At 42.0% G+C, this 15,702-nt stretch overlaps 1 pseudogene; it reads left to right on the forward strand.

The window, feature by feature from the left end:
• Window positions 1-3,842: 3,842 nt before the first annotated feature.
• LOC120057725 lies at window positions 3,843-6,647 on the forward strand (annotated as a pseudogene).
• The last annotated feature ends 9,055 nt before the right edge of the window (window positions 6,648-15,702 follow it).

The following is a 15,702-nucleotide window of genomic DNA, read 5'->3' on the forward strand; positions in this document are numbered from 1 at the left end:
CGAGATGAAACCTGTTCCTAGAACAATGCATGAAGGGCTTACCTGACCATGTTCGCACTGAGTGTGAAAAAGTGGTAGGTATCACTGCAAAGAACGTAATGGAATTCACGGAAATTGCCCAACACCATGTGGAGAGATACCGGGAGGGTAAAAGAAGGGAAGAAGAGGAGCTGAAACAACTACAGAAGAAGGTGCTGAAGAAACAACTGGCAGAGGACAAACCTGCCAAACAGATGCCCCTCACTAGCACACCACAACCTCCTGCAGCTGATACCAACACCAGTGACGCAGTTGCTGCAGTTGTGCAGACCATGGTTGGATTAATGGCTCCCCAGAGGAATGCCTACGGAGGACCTCCGCAAAACACAGGATGGACCCCCTACAACCAGGGGCCACCTGGTTGACATTTCAATGGTAAGATGTTATCGATGTGGATGGAGTGGTCACTATGCTAGGAACTGCAGTCATCCCCCTTCCTTCCAACAAGGCCCACAAAGGGGCGGGGGATACTATGGACCGCCAAGGGGACACGGTAACTGGGCACCATGTGGGCATGGAAAATGTGGCGGATATGGGGGTGGTCAGCAGGCCCAAACCCAACAACCATATTCCCAACAGCAGTCACCCAACCCTGGGATGCCCACTGGACCCACAGTTCCGAATCCAAGCTTGATCCCAAGCATGGCCTGGCTGGGCCATGAAACTGGACCACACCAATGAAGCTGCCCAGAGACCCCAAAAGGCACCAGTGCCACCATCTTCACTTTTCCACCTAGTGAAGAATCAGTAGTTAATTGTCTAATTGGAGGAAAACGGCAACGTATGTTGATTGACACGGGATGCACCTGGTCTTCTGTTCAAGCATCATACCCCCTATCTGACAAAACACAAGCTTTCTCAGGGGTCTCGGGAACAATTATGCAAAAGCCTTTTACTGTACCACTGGATGTTTACTGGGACGACCAGAAGGTCACCCATCAATTTTTATACAATCCGGAATGCTCCATAGGATTGATGGGGAGGGATCTGCTCTCAAAATTAGGCTGCAGTATTTACTGCAATGGAAAAGGATTGCATACCACCACTATCTCTCCATGTGAATTGATGCCTAAAGTTTTCAGACCCACCTAGGATGTTGTACTTAGGGGACACTCAGGAGGACCTGGAAGACGAAACCTATATCTACTGGCTGAAGCTGTTAGACTGTGACCCTGATACCCCGAGAGTGTGTTGAACTTTCCAGAAGTGGAAACCATGGATACAAACACTGAACGCCTACTACCCACCTGATGACCCTCCACATGTGACAATGAACTACTCCAGGGAGAAGGATGAGATATATGATGAAGCATGGTATGAGGATATGGCAGACAGAAGGCCTATAGTACACAGCAATCATTTATATGTCCTCAAGGAAGGTGTGGCCACCAGCTGTGTGACGATGGACGAAGATGTGGATCTCAGAGATAAATGGTTCACAATGGATTCTGACTCTACACCACATGTTACACTGATGGTGGGGTTTGGGTACGAGGCTCGTTCCCTAGGTCCTGCTGTAAAGAAGGCTAAAGTTCTGACATGGACTAAAACCAACCTACCTAATGTCTCCACTGCTTATATGGGGGAGACACAAGTGTGGAGGATTTCCAGGATCAACGAGGAGGACACCTCAATCCCTGAGATTGTAAGAAGGGCTCGTTTCCATGGCAGAGAAATGACAGATCACCCTGACACTGAGAATATGCTCTCCCGTGTCCCAGGTAAACTATGGACTTCCAGTCCTGAAGATGTAGGATTGGTGGATGTTGAACCGATTAAAATTAAGATCAGAACGGACACTCAATTCCATCTTCCAGGCCACAAACCTCAGTACCCTTTGAGTGATGAAAAGGTGAGGGGCATTGAACCTACCATTAAAGGCTTACAGGGAAGCCTTGTGTTGACACCTACAAGGTCTCCATGGAACACACCCATCCTTCCTGTTAACTTCTTGCGACTATAGGGGGTGCTGTTTCAAATTAGCATAATTGTCTCTACAGATGAAACGGCTTCCTACTCAATTCTTGATCGTACAATATGCATATTATTACTATTATTGGATAGAAAACAGTCTCTAGTTTCTATAGGCGTTGGAATTTTGTCTCTGAGTGGAACAGAACTCATTCTACAGCAATTTCCCTGACATGGAGTCAGATTTCACACATCTTGGCCCCTGATCTGGAGTCAGTTTAAAGGCCACTGTTATTGCTATGAGGATACGGACACTGCTTACGTCTTCCCCTGGATGCCTTTACGTGATGACGCTTTGAACGGTATCGATTGCGCAATCACAGCCACTATAAATGGAAAAAACCTGTAGGTAGGAACTCTTTTCCAGATGCACCGGGCGCGCGGTGGACACCGACCTGCACTTTTTCCAAGCATTAGTGTAGGCAGTAATATTTCTCCGGTCATGTTTCTACTCGTTATAGGAGTTAAAAACATCATAAGGTAGTTAATTTGAACCGTTGTATAGCAATTTATATCCTTTTAGTGCGATTTTGAGGCATTGCTTTGTTGTGCACTTTGACGCGCTGGGCACATTTCGGGCTCCCGGTCGTACGTTAGTGGGCATTTCGACGGACAAGTGGACATCTTTCGACCAAAAGAAGATTAGACCCAAGAAAGGATTCTTTGCCCAAGATTCTGATGGAAGAACAGCTCACAGTAAGAACAATTTATGATGATAAATCGTGTTTCTGTCGATAAATGTTAAACGTTTATGTCGCCATCTTGTTTGCTATAGCTTCGCTTGGCGCAACCTGTATTGAAAAGTAAGGATAATTTAAAAAATGTAAATCAGCGATTGCATTAAGAACTAATTTGTCTTTCGATTCCTGTCAACCCTGTATTTTTTAGTCAAGTATATGATTAGCTATTGATTAAACTAGATCACTCAAAGATGGCGACCGACAATTCCAGGCTTGTTTTGCTACTATTTTCATTGTATAACCACGGTTTTTTATGGCTAAATATGCACATTTTCGAACAAACTGTATATGTATGTTGTAATATGATGTTACAGGAGTGTCATCTGAAGGATTCTGAGAAGGTTAGTGAAAAAATTAATATATTTTGGCGATGATATGATATCGCTCTCTTTGGCTAGAATCAGTGCTCGGGTAACGTTTGCGTATGTGGTATGCTAATATAACGATTTATTGTGTTTTCGCCGTAAAACACTTAGAAAATCTGAAATGTTGTCTGAATTCACAAGATCTGTGTCTGTCCATTGCTATGTGCTGTGTATTTTTAAGAAATGTTTTATGATGAGTAAATTGGTAATACACGTTGCTGTCTATAGTAATTCTAGGAGCTTTGGTGAGATTTGTGATGCTGGCTGCAATGGCAAACTATGATTTATACCTGAAATATGCACATTTTTCTAACAAAACCTATCCTATACCATAAATATGTTATCAGACTGTCATCTGATGAGGTTTTTTCTTGGTTAGTGGCTATCAATATCTTAGTTTAGCCGAATTGGTGATAGCTACTGGTGTTGAGAGAAAATGGTGGACAAAGAAAAATGGTGATTTTTGCTAACGTGTTTAGCTAATAGATTTACATATTGTGTCTTCCCTGTAAAACATTTTAAAAATCTGAAATGGTGGCTTTATTCACAAGATCTGTATCTTTCATTAGGTGTCTTGGACTTGTGATTTAATGATATTTAGATGCTACTATTTAATTGTGACGCTATGCTAGCGATGCTAATCAGTGTGGGGGGGGGTGGGGGGTGATCCCGGATCCGGGGTTGAGGCTCGTTAGAGGTTAAGAAGGGTGACACTGGCAAATGGAGAATGGTTCAGGACTTCAGACCTATTAATGACGTAACAGTACCTGATGTCAGACCTGTTCCTGATCCCTACCTGGCACTACAGAATATCTCACCAACCCAAGACTGGTTCTCTGTCATTGATCTGGCAAATGCGTTTTTTCTGCATACCACTCCATGAGGACTCACAGCCTTTGTTCGCTTTCTCGTATCAAAATCAGCACCTTATGTACACGAGAATTCCACAGGGCTACAGGGACTCACCGGGAATATTCAATTCCATCCTGAAAGAACATCTGGAAGAGCTCATCTTGCCTGAAGGGAATACCCTTCTACCAAAATGTTGATGACTTGCTGTTGGCTGCTCCCACTGCTGAAACCTGTCTCCAAGCAACTGAACTCCTGCTTAAACATGTTGCAGATAAAGGTTACAAAGTAAAGAGGGAAAAAGTTCAATGCTGCCGCAGAACTGTACAGTTCCTTGGAAGAGTACTGTCAGGTAAAGGTCAGGCTGTATCCACAGCACAGCGTACCTCCATCTTGGAACATCCTAAACCCTCCACAGTTCAACACCTACTCTCCTTTCTGGGACTCACTGGTTACAGCAGGACTCACATCCCTGAGTATTGCCTTAAGGTTGACCCTTTGCGGGAAATACTGAGAGAAGCAGGAAACAGGAACCTTACTGCCAACCTCACCTGGACCACTGAGGGTGAGTTAGCATTCATCGCTCTGAAACAGACATTAGCACAGGCCGAAGCTCTGTCTCTGCCCGATTACACGCTGCCATTCAGGTTGGATGTTTCTGAGCAGGATGGTTATGTCCATTCCATCCTGTATCAGAAACAAATGGGAGAGAGGAGAGTACTACATTACTACAGTGCCCAATTGGATAACATTGAATGTGGACAAACTGATTGTGCGAGACACATTGCAGCCCTGTCCAAGGCAATTGGGAAAACTGCTCATATTGTTATGAGACACCCTCTGGAAATCAACACAGATCATGGAGTAACAGCTTTCATTGGCTCTAAACTGTTTACTCTATCAAGCAAAAGAAAATCAAATATCACAAAAATGATCACGGCCAAACACATTACCTATGTGAACGAGGTGACCAACATGACGGATGGGATGGGGAATGGAGAACCACACATCTGTGAGGACAGGGCAGCAAAACAAGTAAAGGTGAGAATGGACCTTGAGAATGTTCCACTGGAGGGAACAGTGGAGACCCTTTTTACAGATGGATGCTGTTACAGGTCAAAGGACCCAGGAGGAGGTAACATAGCATCCTATGCAGTGGTAAAACAAGAAGGAATGGCAGGAACACACGATGTGGTGGAAGCAAAGAAATTGGACCCATCTGAGGCCTCAGCCCAGTTGGCTGAACTCAGAGCACTAAGGAGAGCTCTGGAACTGAGCAAAGGAAAAAGAGTGAACATTTACACAGACTCTGCATACGCACATGGTATTGCACACATAGATGGCCCACAGTGGATGAGGGGCTATCTGACCAGTTCAAATGAACCCATAAAACACAAACAAGAAGTACAACGATTGATCGAAGCAATTCATCTACCAACAAGTGTGGCCATTATGAAATGCAAAGGACACAGTAAGGAGAACACAAAAGTGAGGGAAGGAAATGATATGGCGGATCAAGCAGCCAAAGAAGCAGGAGGATATACTGCACAGCAGATGGTACAGAGGACGGGAGAAATGCAAGATGAGCTGACAATGGACACAGTCAGGCAGCTACAAGAGGCTGCGGACGTGTATGAACAGACTGTTTGGAATAGGCATGGAGCCAGAAGAGATCACAAAGGAATCTGGAGATCACACATGGGAAAGACAGTAGCACCCATCAAACTGCTCAGGTCAATGATACGAGAAGAACATAACAAGGCACATGGGGGTTGGAAGAGCGTGGCTAAAGCTCTGGAAATTGTGTGGTGGCACCCCCAAATGCAGGACATGACAAGAGAAGTTTCAGAAAGCTGTGAGATCTGCAAAGGTTACAACAACAAGATCTCATTGGGAGCAGTAATAGGGAGTTTCCCTATACCTGATGTACCTTTCCAGGACATATGCATTGACTTTACTGACATGGGACAAGACAACCGAGTGGAAGGGAAAAGATACCTGTTGGTGATGGTGGACAGGTTCACCAGATGGGTGGAAGCCATCCCAACAGCAAGGGAAGATGCCAAGGTTGTTGTTAAATGGCTACGAAGAGACCTTATCCCAAGGTTTGGGGTTCCTCGAATGGTCCGATCCGACAATGGCTCCCACTTCAAGAATGAACACCTGAAAGAGGTGGAACAAGCATTGGGGATCACCCACAAATTTGGGTCAGTGTATCACCCCCAATCTCAGGGCCTCGTAGAGAGAGCCAACCAGACTTTGAAACGAAAAATGGCCAAAATAATGTCAGGGACCAAGCTAAAATGGGTAGATGCGCTACCTCTAGCTTTAATGTCCATGAGAAACTCACCAGGGTCAGACACACACCTTATGTAACAGTATAACTTTATGGCGTGGAAACATAACCAACCCTGTTACACTTACACCACATGAACTGTTGACAGGGAGAAGAATGCCAGGTCCACCTGCTGATAACATGAGTTTGCCTAGGCTAGACATTGCTAAAATCAGATACACAGACTACATGCAGGCTCTAACCTCTCTTGTCGAAAGACTATCCAAACAGGTGGTGGAGGTCCGTACTCCTGCGGTTGAGACCACAGACGAAAACAGGGACATCCTGGTTGGTGACTGGGTGCGAGTGAAGGTGCACTCCAGGAAGTGGACAGAGCCCAGGTGGTAGGGACCGTTCCAAGTAAAAGAAGTAGCCAGTCACTCCCTGAGGGTAAGCACAGACCGAAAAGACACTTGGTACCACAGGACCCACTGTACAAAAGACTCAGGCCCGGAGAGAACGTTAGATCAAGTAGTAACAGACCTGTCTGAGTCTCAGCCATGACTCCAATTGTTCTCATGTGGATAGGACTAGTGGGGTTGACAACAATATGGGGGAAGGAAATAGAGACTATACAGCTGACTGAGGGTGATTCCAGTGCTATCAGACTCAAGGGATGCAAGATATTCAACCAGGCCAGTCCAATGGGAATATGTAGCTGGAAGCTCAACTCGGTGACATACAAAAAAGAGTGTACAATAGACACTTGGTTTAGGAGGCAGCAAGTATATCTCTGTAATGGGCATGGGTGTGCTTATTGGGATTACATGATTACAAATACGGGTCCTTATTGGGAATGGAGGAGGGGTTACCCGTACAGCATAGGGGACCCGACAAAAGTAGACAGGTTTTCCATTATCTGGGGAAGGGGTGAGGGGCAGTCTGATGTTTGTAAAGGTGATGAAATCCTACTAACAATTAAGTCTGTCAAGCTCTCGGATACAGGAACATATACGCTGGGGATAAGGGTGTCGGGACACGACCTTATGGGATCAATTGCCCTGAAGGTACTGCCGAAACCATCACCAGTTCCAACCGGACAGAGACAGATCCAGTCGAACGGCTCCACCACTCCAGGTCCAACTCTAAATCCACCAACTAAAATATTGAACCCGGTGCAGGTAATAAATGTTAAGGATATCACAGACAGTGACCAATTAGGCACTGAAACTGGTTATGAGGGGAGGAAAAATATGTGGTTAGCCTACATGAGGTATACAGCTAAAACACTCAACAGAAAAGACTGTGTTATCTGTGGGCATGCTAGACCTGTTCTGGCAACACACCCTTTTGCTCTAGGCAGCGGGGAAGGTTGGATGTGCATATTGGAAAGATTTTATCATGTCAACCCAAACTCTACCCTGTGTAAAGCTCTGAGCCTTATTTTCCCAGAGGTTCCTCCCCAAAAGGCCCCATGGGGTGTCAGGGCATATGGAGGGAATTACAGCTGTATCACTGGTACAGGTAGGGGGGTGGACTATGGTCAATTGCCCGAGGCGGATTGTATCAGTAAAGTCACCATTAATGCTACCTGGCCAGTAGATGGGCTAAACCAAACGAGAGGTGTTGCTGACGTATGGTGGATATGTGGCCCCAACAGGCGGTTGACACCTATTCTTAAAGGTGAATGGCAAGGTACATGTGCCCTGGCTAGTCTTATAATACCATTAACCATTATTTAAGTTACAGCTAACCAACTCCTGGGATCCGCTCATGACCCAGATGCTCGTGACCAACCCAGTAGGAGACAGAAACGTGATGCTCCTTGGTCCGAGGGGACAGATAACATCCACACCAACCTGTTGGGGGTCCCAATAGGGGTCCCTCACGAATTCCAGGCACTAAACCGGAATGATGGCCTGTGGTACTTATTGCCCATTATTGGCCCAGCCATTGTTGATGCTAAACAAACTGCCTGGATCAATTATATCTATTACAATCAGCAATGTTTTGTTAATTACACTTACACTGCACTTACAAGTATGGCTGAACAATTAGAGGCTACCTCTAGAACTGCCAGGCAGAATAAGCTAGCTTTGGACATGCTCCTTGCCAGTCAGGGAGGGGTCTGTAAAATGTTTGGGGAACAATGCTGTACTTTCATCCCTAATAACACCAGCCCTGATGGAAGCATTTCAAAAGCTCTAAGTGGTCTAGATAAACTATCTGTGGAAATGAAGGGCTTGGCTGGAGCGGAGGAGGGGGGACTGTTCTCCTGGCTGGGTGGCTGGTTCGGTAAGTACACTACATTGATGGTTACTGGATTTCTGACCCTCATTGTTGTATTCCTTATGCTGATGTGCTGTGCCGCTTGCATCATACCTTGTTTGAAGAAATCTGTTACAGATGTGGCGCAGGCTACAGGTATGATGCCATTGCTTGAGACTCCGGAAGTAGACGCTGACACTGAGTCTAACTTACGGAGAAAAATGGGGCTGACTGAGGATGATCCTTGGTTTGCTGTGGGTGAGGTTGTGGAATGAAAAAGTTGAAAATCAGTAGCTTAATGTAACTAACATACATGTAAGAACTTGTCCTCCCTTATGTGAAGGTTTAAAGTTCCTGGGTGGCAAGGAGCCCACCTGGGACAAGATAGGTGTAGCAGGGAGGACCAGATGGTTTTAATGTTTGCTAGGGGTGTAAAAAGGGTGTAAAAAGGGGGATTGTGAAGGATGGTTTTGTTCTCTTTTAACATAAATATATGCCTTATAGAAATAGGACATGTTAATCACAAACATAGCGTGACAGCAGAAAAGCTGTTGTTAATCTAGGGTGTCGACTGTGCAAACCACAAGGTTGAGACAAGATGGAAAAATGCTGAATAACAAGAAAACAGGAACTGAGGAATGTGTAGGGAAAATGCTGAATAACAAGAAAACAGGAACTGAGGAATGTGTAGAAACCAACAAATCAGCTCAATCTTCACAAACACCATTCTGGACATTTGAATCCTGAGTGCTGGGCACTACCGATAGGCTAGCAAGTTTAAACCACGCTAAGCCTCTACTGTGACAGGCCAACTCTAAAGTTGGAACTACCTCTGTCACAGTATAAAAGAAGATGTCTGTACTATTTCAGTCAGTTCTCTGCTTTACCCTGGGTGGTGATACAGTGAACCCGTATAAACGAAAATTGCATTTACCATTTATCACTTGTGTTAAATAAATATAATTATAGTATATTCAGTGACTCTGAATCACATTTTATCCTGATACCAGATTTGATTGACGTAACCTTTTACACATTACAACCTTTAATTTAAATGGATATTTATTTGGATTTCATGTTATGGACATACACAAAATAGTCCAAATTGGTGAATTGAAATGAAAAAATAACTTGCTTAAAACCTGTTTGGGATAGGGGGCAGCATTTTCACTTTTGGATGAAATGCGTGCCCAGAGTAAACTGCCTGCTACTCTGTCCCAGATGCTAATATATGCATATTATCAGTAGTATTGGATAGAAAACACTCTGAAGTTTCTAAAACTGTTTGAATGATGTCTGTGAGTATAACAGAACTCATATGGCAGGCGAAAACCTGAGAAAAATCCAACCAGGAAGTGGGAAATCTGAGGTTTGTAGTTTTTCAAAGCTTGGCCTACCGAATACAGTGTCTATGGGGTCATGTTGCACTTCCTAAGGCTTCCACTAGATGTCAACCATCTTTAGAAACTTGTTTCAGGCTTCTGCTATAAAGGAGGGGGGAATGGGAACTGAATGAGTCATGGGTCTGGCAGAGTGTCTCAGGCTTGTGACGTGCGGTTCCGACAGAGTTAGCTCTCGTTCCAGTGCTTTTCTAGAGACAATGGAATTCTCCGGTTGGAACATTATTGAAGTTTTATGTTAAAAACATCCTAAAGAATGATTCCATACATTGTTTGACATGTTTCTACGACCTGTAACGGAACTTTTCGAGTTTTCTGGACGTAGTGCTCGCGCCTCATGAAGATGGATTACTGGGCTGAACACGCTAACAACAAGTGGCTATTTGGACATAAATGATGGACTTTATGGAACTTTATGGAACAAATCAGTAATTTATTGTTGAACTGGGATTCCTGGGAGTGCATTCTGATGAAGATCATCAAAGGTAAGTGAATATTTATAATGCTATTTCTGACTTCTGATGACTACACAACATGGCGGATATCTGTTTGGGCTGTTTTGGTCTCTGAGCGCTGTACTCCGTAAAGTTTTTTTGAAATCTGACACAGCGGTTGCATTAAGGAGAAGTGGATCTAAAATTCCATGCATAACAGTTGTATCTTTTAGCAATGTTTATTATGAGTATTTCTGTAAATTGATGTGGCTCTCTGCAAAATCACCGGATGTTTTGGAACTACTGAACATAACGCGCCAATGTAAACTCAGATTTTTGGCTATAAATATGAAATTTACAGAACAAAACATACATGTATTGTGTAACATGAAGTCCTATGAGTGTCATCTGATGAAGATAATCAAAGGTTAGTGATTAATTTTATCTCTATTTCTGCTTTTTGTGACTCCTCTCTTTGGCTGAAAACATGGCAGTATTTTTCTGTGACTTGGCTCTGACCTAAGATAATCGTTTGGTGTGCTTTCGTCGTAAAGCACACCGATTTTGAAATCGGACACTGTGGCTGGATTTACAACAAGTGTATCTTTAAAATGGTGTAAAATACATGTATGTTTGAGGAATTTTAATTATGGGATTTCTGTTGTTTTGAATTTGGCGCCCTGCAGTTTCACTGGCTGTTGACGAGCTGGGACGCTACTGTCCCACATACCCTAGTGAGGTTTTAACTAGCTAAATCCTGTGTAATAACTAGTAATTACACTGTACTTAGGCAAACATTAAATGCACTGGGATGACACTCGTATTAGATCTGTTTTCGTAAGCTCAACCAAGTTAACCCAGATTGTACGCTTTATTTTAGCAGCAATTGCTAGCAGCAATGTTGACTGGAGATATACTTTAAACCGTGTACATTCGTGGTTAAGTGATTAGACCCTATTGAGTATAGGCTTTAATCTCTCAGACACCCAGAGCATCCACAAGGGATCCCAAACTTTGTCACAGTTGTTAATGAATCGGATGCAGCTGAGAAGAAGCAAAACAAATAGTTGGTTAACTTCTTTGGGCTGCAAGCCCGACGTCGGTACACTTATGACAACAGCCAGGCCAAGTGCAGGGCGCGAAATTCAAAATATATTTTTTTGAAATATTTAACTTTCACACATTAACAAGTCCAATACAGCAAATGAAAGATACACATCTTGTGAATCCAGCCAACATGTCCGATTTTTAAAATGTTTTACAGCGAAAACACCACGTATATTTATGTTAGCTCACCACCAAATACAAAAAAGCACAGACATTTTTCACAGCACAGGTAGCGTGCACAAAACCAACCTAACTAACCAAGAACCAACCAAACTAACCAAGAAACAACTTCATCAGATGACAGTCTTATAAGATGTTATCCAATAAATCTATGTTTTGTTCGAAAAATGTGGATATTTGAGGTATAAATCATAGTTTTACATTGCAGCTACAATCGGAAATAGCACCGAAGCAGCTAGAACAATTACAGAGACCAAATTGAAATACCTAAATACTCATCATAAAACATTTATGAAAAATACATGTTGTACAGCAAATGAAAGACAAACATCTTGTGAATCCAGCCAATATTTCCGATTCTTTAAGTGTTTTACAGCGAAAACACAATATAGCATTATATTAGCTTACTACAATAGCCAACCACACAACCGCATTGATTCAAGCCAACAGTAGCGATAACGAATAAACCAGCAAAAGATATTAATTTTTTCACTAACCTTCTCAAAATTCATCAGATGACAGTCCTATAACATCATATTACACAATACATATATTGTTTGTTCGAAAATGTGCATATTTAGCGCCACAAATCGTGGTTATACAATGTGAATACTAGGCAAAATGCAATAAAATGTCCGGAGAAATCTTGGAGAGGCACCTAATCTAATCAAATAACTATTCATAAACTTTACTAAAAAATACATGTTGGACAGCAAATTAAAGATAGCTTAGTTCTTAATGCAATCGCCGTGTTAGAATTCTAAAAATAACTTCAGTACGACATCCAGCTTACGTTATTGCGAGAGAGCGCCCAAAATCAAAGCGGAAAACACAACGACACATTTTCCACAGAAATAGGAAATAACATCATAAATGTGTCCTACTTTTGCTGATCTTCCATCAGAATGTTGTACAAGTGGTCCTTTGTCCAGAACAATCGTTGTTTGGATTTAGAATGTCATTTTTCCCTCTCGAATGAGCAAGCAAAACTTGCCAAGTGGCGCGAAGCTCTCCATCGTCAACAAACGCAAAGAACGGAACACGCCAAAACTCCCGAAAAAAATTCAATAATCTGATTAACCTTTTCTCAATAGGGGGTGCTGTTTGCACTTTGTAAAAATTTCGTTCCCAAATTAAACTGCCTCGTACTCAATTCTTGCTCGTACAATATGCATATTATTATTACTATTGGATAGAAAACACTCTCTAGTTTCTAAAACCGTTTGAATTATATCTGTGAGTAAAACAGAACTCGAGTTGGAGCAATCTTCCTGTCAGCAAGTGAGAAATCTGAAATCAGCCTTCTGTTCTGAGGTCAGTTTATTAATTTGCATGTCTTCTATTGGTTGAGATGCACTGCATACGCCTTCCCCTGGATGTCAGCAAATAGTGAGAATTGGAATGGAGTTGCTAGGCAGATCTGAGGCCATATAAATGGACTGCGAACGTGGGGACCTCTCTTTCCTTCATTCGCCATGACGCAAGACAGACCTCAGGATGGCGTTCTAGAAAGCTCCCGTTATAGCCCTTAGATATATCCGGCTCTGATTTTATTCGATATAGGTGTTAAAGACATCATAATGTTGTTATTTTAAACCGAGTTATATCAGTTTATATCAGTATATTGCGATTTTCGGATATTTATTTGTGCTGCGTTCTAGTGAGATGGGCACGTCTGGGCCACATGGCTAATGTTTACTGCTAATTCCAAAGTTGAAGGCGACAATCTACAACCGAGCAACGATTCTTTTGGACAAAGGACAACTTGCCCAAGATTCTGATGGGAGCTCATCAAAAAGTAAGAACTATTTATGATGTTAAATCGTTGTTCTTTTGAAAAATGTAAAACTCATATTCCGCCATTAATTTCGGTGCGGTCTCGCTTTAACGCACGCTGTATGTCGTAGTAACGTTAATTTTAAAAATCTAACACAGCGGTTGCATTAAGAACTAATGTATCTTTCATTTGCTGTCCAACCTGTATTTTTTAGTCAAGTTTAGGATTAGTTACTGATTAGATTAGGTGCCTCTCCCAAGATTTCTCCCGACATATTGTTGGCAGCTTGGCTACTATTCTCATTGTATAACCACGATTTGTGCCGCTAAATATGCACATTTTCGAACAAACTCTATATGTATTGTGTAATATGATGTTATAGGACTGTCATCTGAAGAAGTTTGAGAAGGTTAGTGAAAAAATTAATATATTTTGCTGGTTTATTCGTTATCGCTATTGTTGGCTTGAATCAATGCTGTTGTGTGGTTGGCTATTGTAGTAAGCTAATATAATGCTATATTGTGTTTTCACTGTAAAACACTTAAAAAATCTGAAATATTGGCTGGATTCACAAGATCTTTGTCTTTCATTTGCTGTACGCTGTGTATTTTTCAGAAATGTTTTATGATGAGTATTTAGGTAATTCACGTTGGTCTCTGTAGTTATTCTAGTTGCTTTGGTGAGAGTTGTGATGGTGGCTGCAATGGTAAACTATGATTTATACCTGAAATATGCAAATTTTTCTAACAAAACATATGCTATACAATAAATATGTTATCAGACTGTCATCTGATGAAGTTGTTTCTTGGTTAGTGGCTATTTATATCTTTATTTGGTCGAAATTGTGATAGCTACCTATGCAGGGAAAAAATGGTGGGGGAAAAAAGTTGTGTCTTTTGCTATCGTGGTTAGCTAATAGATTTACATATTGTGTCTTCCCTGTAAAACATTTTAAAAATCAGAAATTATGGCTGGATTCACAAGATGTGTATCTTTCATCTGGTGTCTTGGACTTGTGATTTAATGATATTTAGATGCTAGTATTTACTTGTGACGCTATGCTAGGCTATGCTAGTCAGCTTTTTTACTGATGGGGGTGCTCCCGGTTCCGGGATTGTGTGCAAGTAGAAGTTAGACTATATTGAAAAAACATACTTTACGATGATATTGTCACATTTATCAAATAAAATCAAAGCCGGAGATATTTGCCGTCTATAACAAAAGCTTTTCAGAAGCCAATGCGGAAGACCTTTCCGCGTCTTCCTGAACAGAGGAAATTGGGGTCCTGTCATTCCAAGCTGTCTCTTTTGACCATAGAAAGAGCTAGAGACCCCATTTCACCTCTCACAGCCTATTGACATCAAGTGGAAAGCGTATGAAGTGCATGTATACTAATAGAATTCAAGCAAACGATTAGGGAGGCCCTGGAACAGAGCCTCGAGTTCAGATTTTTCACTTTCTGACAGGAAGTTTGCTGCAAAATGAGTTCTGTTTTACTCACAGATATAATTCAAACGGTTTTAGAAACTTGAGAGTGTTTTCTCTCCAATAGTAATAATAATATGCATATTGTACGAGCAAGAATTGAGTACGAGGCCGTTTGAAATGGGCACCTTTTATACAAGCTACTCAATACTGCCCCTGCAGCCATAAGAAGTTAACTTCTCTGCGCTACGGATCCCTTTTACGGGATCATTTTCCTAAACAACCGCTGAATTGCAGGGCGCAAAATATTACTAAAAATATTTATAATCATGCAATCACAAGTGAAATATACCAACACACAGCTTAGCTTGTTGTTAATCCACCTATCGTGTCAGATTTTGAAAATATGCTTTGCAGCGAAAGCAATCCAAGCTTTTGTGAGTGTATCAATCGATGCTAGAACAGTTAGCCTTATATTAGCTTGGTTAGCTTGGTCACGAAAGTCAGAAAAGCAATACAATTAATCGCTTACCTTTGATAATCTTCGGATGTTTGCACTCACGAGACTCCCAGTTACACAACAAATTTTATTTTTGTTCGATAAATATTACTTTTATAACAAAAAACCGTTCAGAAAACCAAAGCCTCGTTCCGTTCGACGAAAATTCCAAAAAGTATCCGTAATGGTCGTAGAAACATGTCAAATGTTTTTTATAATCAATCCTCAGGTTGTTTTTAACAAACATAATCGATAATATTTCCACCGGAACGTAACCTATTCAATAAGAGAGAAAAAGAAAATGGAGAGCTACCCCTCTCGCGCGCTGGAACTAATCAGAGGACACCTGACTAGTTTTGAAAAATCTCGCTAA

The sequence above is a fragment of the Salvelinus namaycush genome, chromosome 13, assembly GCF_016432855.1.
Source record: "Salvelinus namaycush isolate Seneca chromosome 13, SaNama_1.0, whole genome shotgun sequence".
NCBI classification, from domain to species: domain Eukaryota; kingdom Metazoa; phylum Chordata; class Actinopteri; order Salmoniformes; family Salmonidae; genus Salvelinus; species Salvelinus namaycush.